This window comes from Siniperca chuatsi, linkage group LG4 (assembly GCF_020085105.1).
Source record: "Siniperca chuatsi isolate FFG_IHB_CAS linkage group LG4, ASM2008510v1, whole genome shotgun sequence".
Lineage (NCBI taxonomy): Eukaryota > Metazoa > Chordata > Actinopteri > Centrarchiformes > Sinipercidae > Siniperca > Siniperca chuatsi.
In genome coordinates, this window is record NC_058045.1 from 32415504 (window position 1) to 32427505 (window position 12002).

Here is a 12002-nt window from a genome sequence, read left to right on the forward strand (position 1 = left end):
TCGCCTCAGCTAAACGTTTAGAGGAGCTGCTCAACACAACTGGTCATAGCAAATCAATGGAGCAGAAAATAATATAAAATATCAGATTTCTTTACTTTAAATCATCCAAAGCCAACTAATAAAAAGTCTTCATGGACGCAGCGTCCAGCAGTGAGACTGAGGCTGCAGGTTATCAGAACATTCACAGCTGCATTCAGAGATAATTGACTGTTTTTTACTTTTCTTCTGTAGAGTTTTCTTCTTTAGTTGAAACAGAATCTGAGCCAGCACCAACCTGTGGAAGTGAGGCGAGAGAAAGTTCCTGACAGGATGGACTGCAGGGTCTGAAACGTGACGCGCCATTAGAGATGTTGAATAAAACGCCACACAGGAAGTGGTAATCGGTCGCAGGTTCAACTTCTCTCCATCTTGTGGATCAGACTGTTTATCCCGCTGCCATATTATTCCCACGGATTTAACTACAGAGCATTTGATACTCCGTCTGTCAGGTGACCCCCGCTACTGAAAATAGGTGAGAGCCGTCACGTCCATGACAGACTGGAGCCCCCCCCCGGCTCGGTCGCGACCTCCTTGACGAGATTCATTAGCAGTCGCAAGGTGAATAGCTGCAGCGCCATCAATCTGCATTTACAAGCCCATTTCCTAACAAGAAACACTGTTTTACAGCCCTCGGCGGCCATTAATTTCACCACCTCAGCTAATCAAGAGCTACTTAGCAACAAAAGCTATCAAAACGGACCCTTTTCAAAAGCCAAGTGGGCAGTGGGAGTCTTCATGATGCGATACAAAGAGGCTGGATGGGAAAGAGGAGGGGGCAGATGAGTGATGTCTTCGGAGCCTTCAGTGTTGCTTCTCCTCGATGGGACAACAATGCGATGACCTCTGAACTTCTCCGCGGCCCCGCTGAACCCCGACCTCCGTGTTTTCCCGCAGCTGTCACCTCTCACAAAGCCCGTTAAGAGGCCGGCCGACGAGGACGTGTCGGCGCTGCGTTGACGACTTAAAGCCTGAGAATGAAAACAGAGCCATTAACTCATCGCAGGGTCATTGTTCGGCCCAAAATGGCTGTCACCATGACGCCCAGTCAATGGGAAATGGGGCCTAATGAGCTGAAAAGCCACATCAAAGGTTTACACAATGAAGGCGACCCCAGCAGCCCTCTGATGTGTTACTGTGTGAGCCACGAAGAATGTGTCCACTGTTGGCAGAGAGCGTCTGTGTGTGCGAGGACACGTCTACGCTGACTCTTTAACAACGAATGTTTTACTGTCCACGTTGTCTCTCGTGCGGTTTTGATGCTTCGATTTTACACGTCAGCCATAGCTGAATTTCTGAAAAAATAATTTCATCTGTGTTAATATTTATAGTCAGCATTCTCCTAAAAACACACTCGAATTGAACATTAATCACAGATAAAGCAGCAAAGGACGGAGCTTTTTGTAGTAAAGAAGCAAATAACTGTAAAGTGGCGTCAGTGTGTTAATAATACAACAATAATTTACATTTTTTATTAGACTACTATGAACTTGGAAAAGCCCAATAAGTGTATTTAGGTTTTTTTTTTGTTTGTTTGTTTTTTTGCAGAATCACGTTGTTTTTGATTTGTCTTACGTTTGCGGGCCGGGGGTGGGTCTGTGTCCCGGGGTGGGTCTGTGTCCCGGGGTGGGTCTGTGTCCCAGGGTGGGTCTGTGTCCCGGGGGTGGGTCTGTGTCCCGGGGGTGGGTCTGTGTCCCGGGGTGGGTCTGTGTCCCGGGGGTGGGGAAACACTGTAGTTTCATTACGATATTCACGAACCTGAAGCGCTCACTCACTGCCACTGAGTGCTGACATGTTTAAAGCTGCATTCATTTATTTTTTTATATTTATATTAGTTGTGGCTAACATGATCGAACAGCTGCTTATTTCTTATTTCCACCTCCAGCAGCTACAGAGTCACATGACGCTTCGTCAGGAGGCGTGTCTGTGTCTCCTGATGGACGTCAGTCCGGTCTTCTGTCTGTCAGCTCTGGGTTTGGTCTCCTGAGGGAAACATCTGGCTCTTCAGCTGCTAGATGTTCTGTCGAGCACGTCGTGTACGGTGGCTTTATCAGAAAACAGCTGCTGCTGCTGGAAACACGGAGACCGAAACTAAAACCAGGCTAAAAAGCTCAGCGGAGCTGCGGAGATGGTGATGATTCTCTGTGGGTTTGAAACTACGAGCGAAACTTTTCACATTACAGTTACTTAGTGTCCTGCTGCCGTCAGTGACTGTCTGCTGCTGGTAACTGTCAGTTATTGTTTGTGACATTCTCCAGCTTACATGACTGAGCTAAAGTCCCAAATCATTCACAGCAGAACCTCGCTGACTGACAGACTGGCTGCTGCCGTCATGGAGCGATGTGTTTTCTTGTGTAAAGGTGTTCCCAGCAGGCCTGCAGAGAGCCAGGAGTGAGACTCTTAACGAGCTGCAGGCGGCGGCCTGACAGACAGCGCTGATTAAAGAGGACGACCGGGCCTGGACACCATTAGTGCACACTATGACGCTCTCAGCTGCTGCCATATGGGAGGAAGTCGGCTCTCGGAAAACCAGGAGATGATCGTGGTATCAGAGAATAACACTTTCAGAAAATAGCTTCATTTTCCAACAGTGGAACGCAGTCGGTGGAGAGGAGGTTGGAGGAGAAGGTGGTGTCAGGACGTTCAGGGCTGCTGGCTGCGCTGTGGAAATGTCATGCTGGTTCCAAAATGTTTCTTATGCTCGTGTTGAATAAAAGGTTATTATTTAACCAGTGTTACATCCTACTGTATGTCCTTTGTATTGCCCTTCCCCTCTCCGGTCTAAGGGTCGGGTTGAACAGAGCTAGTTTCAGATGCTGTCGACAAACAGCTCTGCTGAAGCATACTGGCGGCTTAAGTTCTGTTTATACATCTGAGATCCTCGTGACCCTGCAACTGAAGCGTTATCCAGCAGTCACTGGAATCTGAGTGTCTGTCATTTTTCATTTTTAAGACGAAACAGAGAAAGCTCCAAATGGGTCATAAAGAGATGAGGATATATTTCCTTAAGACCATATTGTTTTTTTATTGAAATTACATAAAACAAGGAGTTGACTTCTTGCACACTGTCAGGACTGAGGTCACCGAAGAGGCAATGTTTCCATCCGAGAAGTCGGGCATCAAATTCAGAATATAAAACAAAATCTTTATTATAATAATAATAATACTATACTACACTACTATATATAATGTATACTATTTATACAACAACCTCAGCCTGCTGCCTCAGTGTAACACTCTTTTCTTAACAAGCTGTGCAGAAGACAATACTTATGTTTGCAGCGGTGGAAAGTAACTGAATACATTCACTCAAGTTCTGTACTCGAGTTCAACTTTGAGGTACCTGTACTTTCTGCTACTTCATACTTCCACTCCGCCACATCTCAGAGGGAAAGGTAACTGGTATCTGGTAACTGTGGTCGCTTTGCAGATTCTGATTAATGATACAAAATATAAATAACAAATAAATGATGATTGCATTATTACAGGTTAAGATAAAAATGTATTGATTCCTGGGGGGAAATTCACAAACTACCCATCAGTATATAAAGTCATTAAAATGAGCTGCAGCATTAAAGATGAACACATTAATGCATCAATAAGTAGAATCCAATAATATAATTTCTATTATTCTGCTAACCCTTTTGTACTTGAGTAAAATGTTGAACGCAGGACTTTTACTTGTAACAGAGTATTTCTGCACTGCGGCGTTAGTACTTTTACTGACGTGAAGGATCGGAGTGCTTCTTCCGCCGCTGCTAGTTTGACATCAGAAGAACAAAGAAATATCAGTACGTACATCAGTCGTTGGTTCGACTCGACTCGGTTATTAACTGAACGTTAATTAACTAACCGACTCCTTTCTGCTCCACGCTTTAAAACTCATAAAATAAAACAAACATGTGAAGGCGACCGAGCTGCAGCGAGATGCCTCCCTGTGAACAACACACACACTCTTTAAATCAGCCCAGAAGTTTGATACGGATTCTGGGAGTTTCGGGTCCCAGCAGGCCTCGGCCGTTGCCTTTCTCCTGGTGCCAGCCTCGTGCTGTCGGTCCAGGTTTGGCGTTGAAGCTTCTGAAGTCTGTATCGCAAAGAAAAAGACAAACAAACAGTTGGCTTCTGTCACCGGGCTCCTGTTTGCATCGCGGCTCGGCCTCTAATGGTTATTTAATACACCCGCAGTCCCAGACGAACACAGAAACCTCCAAAGTGCAGTAAACGTTTATGAGAGATGACAGGCGAAAATGAAAGCACTTATACCCTCAATAGGAAAGCAATCAGGGCTCCATTATGCTCAGCTCGGCCTATCTGGATAATACTCACCGAAATGCCTCCTGATTTATTTCACTGGATACGGCCGTTTGCTTGCTGTTGTTGGAATGATTAATGCGTAAAATCTGCCATCTGTATGTAAATGGAAGCAGGGGTTGGTATTATTTATGTAAGCAGAAGAAAAGCAGCCGCCGTGGGCAGGCGACTGCTTTCATCTGCACACGGTGAATGAACGACGGAGAGAGGAGAGACGTATAATTGACGATTGTAAGTGTCACAAAGTTGATCCGTCTCAGACAGACTGTTACAGTGCGCTGACAGGGACACTGACTATTCACCGTTTTCATGCGGAGTAAAACCTTCGTCTGGATGAATAAACAGGCGGAATAATGACGCTGAGATCAGAGCAGTCTACACGCAGGAAGCATCCAAACCTCACGCTCTTATTATCTGCTTTTGACACCTTTATGAATCACAACCACAGAGGCAGCATTAACCTTCAGACAGGCTGAAGGCCTCCGCTTTATTCCTGCTACCTGTGTCACATGACACATGTCACATGCGCCTGAGCAACACGCCGACCCGTCGCCATCGTGCTTTTATCCGACGCATTAAATGGAATTTCTCAGCGCGGGGAACGCCGTCGGCTCTTAAACGGGAGACACGCAGGTACACGAAATAAGAAAGGGATTTACAAACACAAACAAGTGGGTGGGGGGAACCTGTGAGGCCGGGAGTGGATGAGTCCGTGTCAGGGTGGAGGCTAATATTTAAAAAAAACAGACAAAGTAAAAGTACCTGCATGGCTAGAAACCACTGCAGGTCAGCGAGACAGCAGTGCCACGCCCCCAGGCCCCTGCCTGTTACCTGTCTCTGTTACCTGTCTCTGTTACCTGTCTCTGTTACCTGTCTCTACCACCTGATACCTGTCTCTATTACCTGTCTCTGCCACCTGATACCTGTCTCTGTTACCTGTCTCTGCCACCTGATACCTGTCTCTGTTACCTGTCTCTGCCACCTGATACCTGTCTCTGTTACCTGTCTCTGCCACCTGTTACCTGTCTCTGCCACCTGATACCTGTCTCTGTTACCTGTCTCTGCCACCTGTTACCTGTCTCTGCCACCTGATACCTGTCTCTGTTACCTGTCTCTGTTACCTGTCTCTGCCACCTGATACCTGTCTCTGTTACCTGTCTCTGTTACCTGTCTCTGCCACCTGTTACCTGTCTCTGCCACCTGTTACCTGTCTCTGTTACCTGTCTCTGTTACCTGTCTCTGCCACCTGTTACCTGTCTCTGTTACCTGTCTCTGCCACCTGATACCTGTCTCTGTTACCTGTCTCTGCCACCTGTTACCTGTCTCTGTTACCTGTCTCTGCCACCTGATACCTGTCTCTGTTACCTGTCTCTATTACCTGTCTCTGCCACCTGTTACCTGTCTCTGCCACCTGATACCTGTCTCTGTTACCTGTCTCTGTTACCTGTCTCTGTTACCTGTCTCTGCCACCTGATACCTGTCTCTGTTACCTGTCTCTGTTACCTGTCTCTGCCACCTGTTACCTGTCTCTGTTACCTGTCTCTGTTACCTGTCTCTGCCACCTGTTACCTGTCTCTGTTACCTGTCTCTGCCACCTGATACCTGTCTCTGCCACCTGTTACCTGTCTCTGTTACCTGTCTCTGTTACCTGTCTCTGCCACCTTATACCTGTCTCTGTTACCTGTCTCTATTACCTGTCTCTGCCACCTGATACCTGTCTCTGTTACCTGTCTCTGCCACCTGTTACCTGTCTCTGTTACCTGTCTCTGCCACCTGATACCTGTCTCTGTTACCTGTCTCTGCCACCTGTTACCTGTCTCTGTTACCTGTCTCTGCCACCTGTTACCTGTCTCTGTTACCTGTCTCTGCCACCTGTTAGCTGTCTTTGTTACCTGTCTCTGCCACCTGATACCTGTTACCTGCCTCTGTTACCTGTCTCTGTTACCTGTCTCTGCCACCTGTTACCTGTCTCTGTTACCTGTCTCTGTTACCTGTCTCTGCCACCTTATACCTGTCTCTGTTACCTGTCTCTATTACCTGTCTCTGCCACCTGATACCTGTCTCTGTTACCTGTCTCTGCCACCTGTTACCTGTCTCTGTTACCTGTCTCTGCCACCTGATACCTGTCTCTGTTACCTGTCTCTGCCACCTGTTACCTGTCTCTGTTACCTGTCTCTGTTACCTGTCTCTGCCACCTGTTAGCTGTCTTTGTTACCTGTCTCTGCCACCTGATACCTGTTACCTGCCTCTGTTACCTGTCTCTGTTACCTGTCTCTGCCACCTGTTACCTGTCTCTCCCACCTGATACCTGTTACCTGTCTCTGTTACCTGTCTCTGTTACCTGTCTCTGCCACCTGTTACCTGTCTCTGTTACCTGTCTCTGCCACCTGATACCTGTCTCTCCCACCTGATACCTGCCTCTGTTACCTGCCTCTGTTACCTGTCTCTGCCACCTGTTACCTGTCTCTGCCACCTGTTACCTGTCTCTGCCACCTGATACCTGTTACCTGCCTGCACTTTATCGACACTGCTTCTGTTTGGACGTGCCAGTAAGCTTTTGTATTTTCATTTTTGTAAATAAATCTTTCTGGACTGTTTGGGTCCTTCCCTTGTTGCCTTGTACTCACTCGCGGGACTGTTGATTTATTGATCAACAGATTATTAATTTACAATTTTGATAATCAATTTATTGTTTATAGTAAGTAAGGAGGTCAGAGGTCAGATGCATAAAACTGACCCGACTAAAACTGTGTCAACGAACAAAGACAGAAACATGCAGATGCATGCGAGCAGTCTGAAGTCGTCACCTTCGGCTGTGAGAAACTGTGATGAAACTTTTTTAATGATCAGCTGTACATTAACCAATTCAGCTTTATCGACAACGTATTTACATATTTATCTAATCTTTGCATTTTACACACGATATGTAAATACCCACCGGAATAACTATGCTGGCACAATAATCAATACCAGGATGTGAGTGAAACAGACAAATAACAACGCGGGGAAAGAAACATGTAAAGCTGAACAACAGAAAGGGGAAAATGTTGTTATTGGTATTCAATGTTTGTCAGAAGAGTAAAAAAGAAATCAGCAGAAATGTGAATGTGTGAGCTTCTCGCATTGATGTGACGCTGCGGTGAGACTTTTGTCACATCTGTACATCGATGTTAATTATGTGTCATCGTCGGGAACCAATCAGAAGCAGCGGACACTGAGATCATGAACTCAGCGTGTCGTCTGGGGTTTTAGGGCGACACTTAAAAACGTCAAACACACGCCGGCTGCTTCTTAGGCTGATTCCAGTATTTTTAGACTCAGTATAATTAAATTTCTCTGCTCTTATCCCAACAAAATAAATCAATGAATGAACCATTAAGTATTTTTTTCACTGGTGGGTTTTAAACCAACATTTCAGCCGTCGTGGTAGCAGCTTATTTGAGTAATTTCCTGCAAAAAACTTTGTAACGATTACGGGTGGACAAAGAGACAAAGTTGTGAGACAGAAGTTCAACTTTAGTTAGTTGTGTAAAGTTCAGTAGCTGCTGATTTCCAGAGGAATGCCTTTGGAGGAGCTTCTCCGTGTAAATAACACGACCCAAGTATTTCTAAAATAACGCCCGCTGTATGACTCAAACTGGCACCATGGGAAGCTGAGGAACACACATTAATCAATAATTAAAATAATTGCTTTTTAGCAAGCTGACCCTTTAAACGTTTTGTTTAAAAGCATCAGCGTTATGTTATAATATATATTTAGAGAGGTTACTCATAACCACTGTGGATGAAAGCTTCAGCTAAATGTGAAGAGGGTGATATTTAAATGTCTGAGCAGCAGAGAGAGAATTTATTCACCTCCTCGCCCAGCAGTCAGACCTCCATGTCGCTCCTAAACCGATGTCAAGAGCTCGGTTAGTTCACCCCCTCAGCCTCGGTACACCAGCCCGGCCAAAGTCTCGGCTCGACTGAAGTCTCATCCAAGGAGCTTACAACTGTAATTAAATCATTAAATTCCTGTCTACGCTTCACAGAGCCGAGCCAAATTGACTTCCTACCAACCTCATTTTCTATTTGAAAACCAAATAATGATTTTCTGCCAGTCTAATTACAAAGCTCAACATCTGATCAAGCTGGCATCCGGCGGGGGAATTATCATATGGGGCCGGCATTAGACCTCATTACCAACTTGAGTGCAAAATTATTACATCTTGTAATTGGATGGGGATATTTATCAACAGAGTGTTGGCCTGGACAGCCAGTCGCTGCTCTGCAATCACACGCTCGACTGAGCCGCACAGATCGCCGAAGTTTATGGGAAACAAAGCAGAGCTGCCAAGTTTAACCGATCTTTAAACAACTGCAGACAGAGACGCAGAAAAGGAGCTACTTTCTGTTTTCACTGGTTTTCTTTCTTCACCTCGAACTTCCATAACGTCCACCGTCACTCTGAGGAACGTACAGTGTTTGTTTAAAGGCTGGAAGAAGCACAAGATCCTTTACTTCAGTAAAAGTAGTTAAACCACAGCGTAGAAATACTCTGCTACATGTCCTGCATTCAAAATTTGACTGAAAAAAAAGTATTAGCATCAAAATAAAGCAGCTTTATTTAAGTTTTTATTAGTTTTAGTGTTAGTTTTTGTTTTTACTTGTGATATGGGGTATTTGTCAGAAAGGTCAGAAAAAGTATTGCATAATAAAAACAACAAAACGTCGCACGGTTCGTTCGTACGGTCTGGATCGAACGTTAGCTTCTCTTTCGGGGGGCTGGGCGCTCTTCCTTACCTTGTTTAGGTAAGCAACGTATCCTCGTGTAACGTTTCGTAGATATCTTGCGACCATTTTTCGTGCGTGATCCTACGAATGTCCAGCAACAGGCGTACCGCACCTTGTCGTCATGGTAACAGTATACACGTGGTTAACGTTGTGAAACGGTCGTACTTTGGTTAGGGTTAGGAGAAGCTCACGGTTACGGTTAAAATAAGGCACGTTAGTACGTAAACGCGTAGGGTGCGTAACTTAAAATAACTCAACGTTGACTTTTGGTTTCACACGAGACACGAACCCGGTCTCCCGGGTGAAAGTCCTGCGTTTGACCCGTCCACCTCCCCACATGGACTTTTACGCTCTTTATACTTCGTCACCTGACTTCCTCCTTTGATCCCGTCATAATTACTGAGGCCACTAGAGGTCGCCGCCTAATGACAAATGTGTCTGCCTCGCGGCTCCGGATTACGTGGGTTACATATGAATTATAGTGCGTTACTTTTCGTAGGTGTAACTATGAAAAGTGAATGAGAACAGCCTCAGGTAAGCTAGGTTAGCCTTCTCGTGCGAGCTTTTCAAATGGACGAGAAATGTTTCACACATTTTATCACCTTCCGCTACAACAAGGCACTTGCTTTTATCCGTGACACAGTCGTATTCAACGTAATCCCAGAAGGGACTTGCTTTTATCCGCCGCCATGATGCAGCAGTCGCGTGGACAGATTGGCAACACGTAACCGTCCCAGAAACTGGCACAGCTAAAAACTGGAAGCAGATTTCATCCACCTGAAATATGAGGCTCGTGAGTGAAATAAATGGACAAAAACTAAAACTAAGGACATCTCCTCTATAATTAGTTTGTTTTAGTTAGTTTGGTAAACACACAATACAGTTTCAGTTATCGTTTTTTTTTTGTAAAGCCTCGTTTTTATTTCGGTTAACGAAAATGTTTTTTCACATTTAGTTTTCGCTCTTTCGTTAGTTTTCGTAAACGATAATAACCTTGTTCCGGACAGCGAGCAGTGACCGCCGTTTCCTGTCCGCCTGGTGTAACCTCACCACGCAGGAAATGGTTGACAATATGAGACGATTAATATAGCAAGTTTTTCAGACGAATATGATAAACATTGTTTATTGGTCCAGAACCAATAATCAGACTTTGAAGCTGATGTTTTTCTTCATTGATCCGTCTGTTCTCTCCTTGTGAATCATTCAGCAACTCTGTCTCTTAGAAATCGTGTTTGTATAAAGCTAATTTTCAAAAGCAAATATGTTATGAAGTAAACATAATGAAGAAATGCTGTTAATAAACGTATCTGACAAGTCACAAAATGTTCATACTGAATGTTTCAGTAAAATGTTCACTGACGACGTATTTCATTTGTTTTCCACCAAAATATCTGATCTTACGTCAGCTGGTCGTATTTTTCAGCTGCTGGTTCTCTTTAGACTCGCAGCTCCGTGTTCATGTTGTAATGATGATGACTCCTGGTGTTAGACGAGACAAACACGATATAACAGGTGAGTTAGTGAGCTTTAGAGCTGCTGGGAGGTGGATTCTGTTACCTTCGGACAGAGCCGGGCTAGCTGTTTCCCCCTGTTTCCAGTCCTTATGCTAAGCTAAGCTAACCGGCTGCTGGCTGCAGCTTCATATTTATCGTACAGACACGAATGTGGCATCAATCTGAACATGTGACTCTAAATCAGGGCCAGACAGGTGGCCACACCGCTTCACCACGCTTCTTCCCCTTTTACCGAAATTTGGACTTCCTGTCTCCAGTGATTAATAAAGTGCAGCGAGTTACAGTGTGTTCACGTTTTCCTTCAGTTGATGGAATAAACAGAACGGCTGCACACAAAGAAAAGAGCACAGACAAACTCCACGAGGAGAAAATCAGAGGAAGGATTACTGAGCAACAAAAACAGAGGCACAATTTTAAAAATAGAGAATTTGACGTTCATCACTTTCATCTGGCTTGTGAATATTGCTGTTGAACCACCTCCTGCTGGTTGGCTTCCCTCTCTTCTACTGAAGTTATTTTCCACTGATACTCAGTTTTTTGAGGCTCTGTCCTCACTCGTCCCATCAGTCACCATATGTTGTTCCTTCTGAACACAGGACACAATATGTTAGCGTTCGCTGGTGTGGTATTCAAAGAATCGGCTTTCGTATCCAGCACGGACCCACGGCACACCTCCAGCTCCAAACAGCTTTTCATTTTGAAATCGTTGCGTTGATAAAAATGTCCCCAGACTGTCGGCTCGGCCTTCAGTCAGACCTGCAACCAGTGTGAGACGATGAAGGGAAGGGGACAGTAAATACGCTTTGAATAATAAGAAAATAATAATTCACACTGTGTAATATTACCGCGGCACCTTCCAGTTCAGCGATCATACGCTTGTGTTTGTGCACGCTGTTCACATCGTACTTTAGTGCAGTGATTCCCAACCACAGCGTAGCAGCCGTGGACATAAAACAGCTCGAGTCAGCAGAAGGCTTCAGCTGCTCCGATGGTGGAGGCTGACCTGCTCCTCTTCCTCCGTCCCTTTGCTAAGCTAACACGCACCCGACAGGACGGGAGGAAACTGACGGACGCAATAAGAACACAACATTCTCAACAAACAGCTAAAGCTCTACATTAAACCTACTGCACGTCCCCGCGCTCAGATTGTGTGTATTCAGATGGCGAATGTAGTCTGTGCACACACACATGTACATGCAAGTGCAAGCATATTGTGTTTGTTTGTGCGTTTCTTCAGTACCTGGTGTGTGTGTGTGTGTGTGTGTGTGTTACAGTATGTGAGCTCATGTCTTCAGCCTGAATGGATTTATCTCTCAGAGGAAACGAAAGCTGAAATCCACCATGAGATCCTGAAAAATCCCATATCTA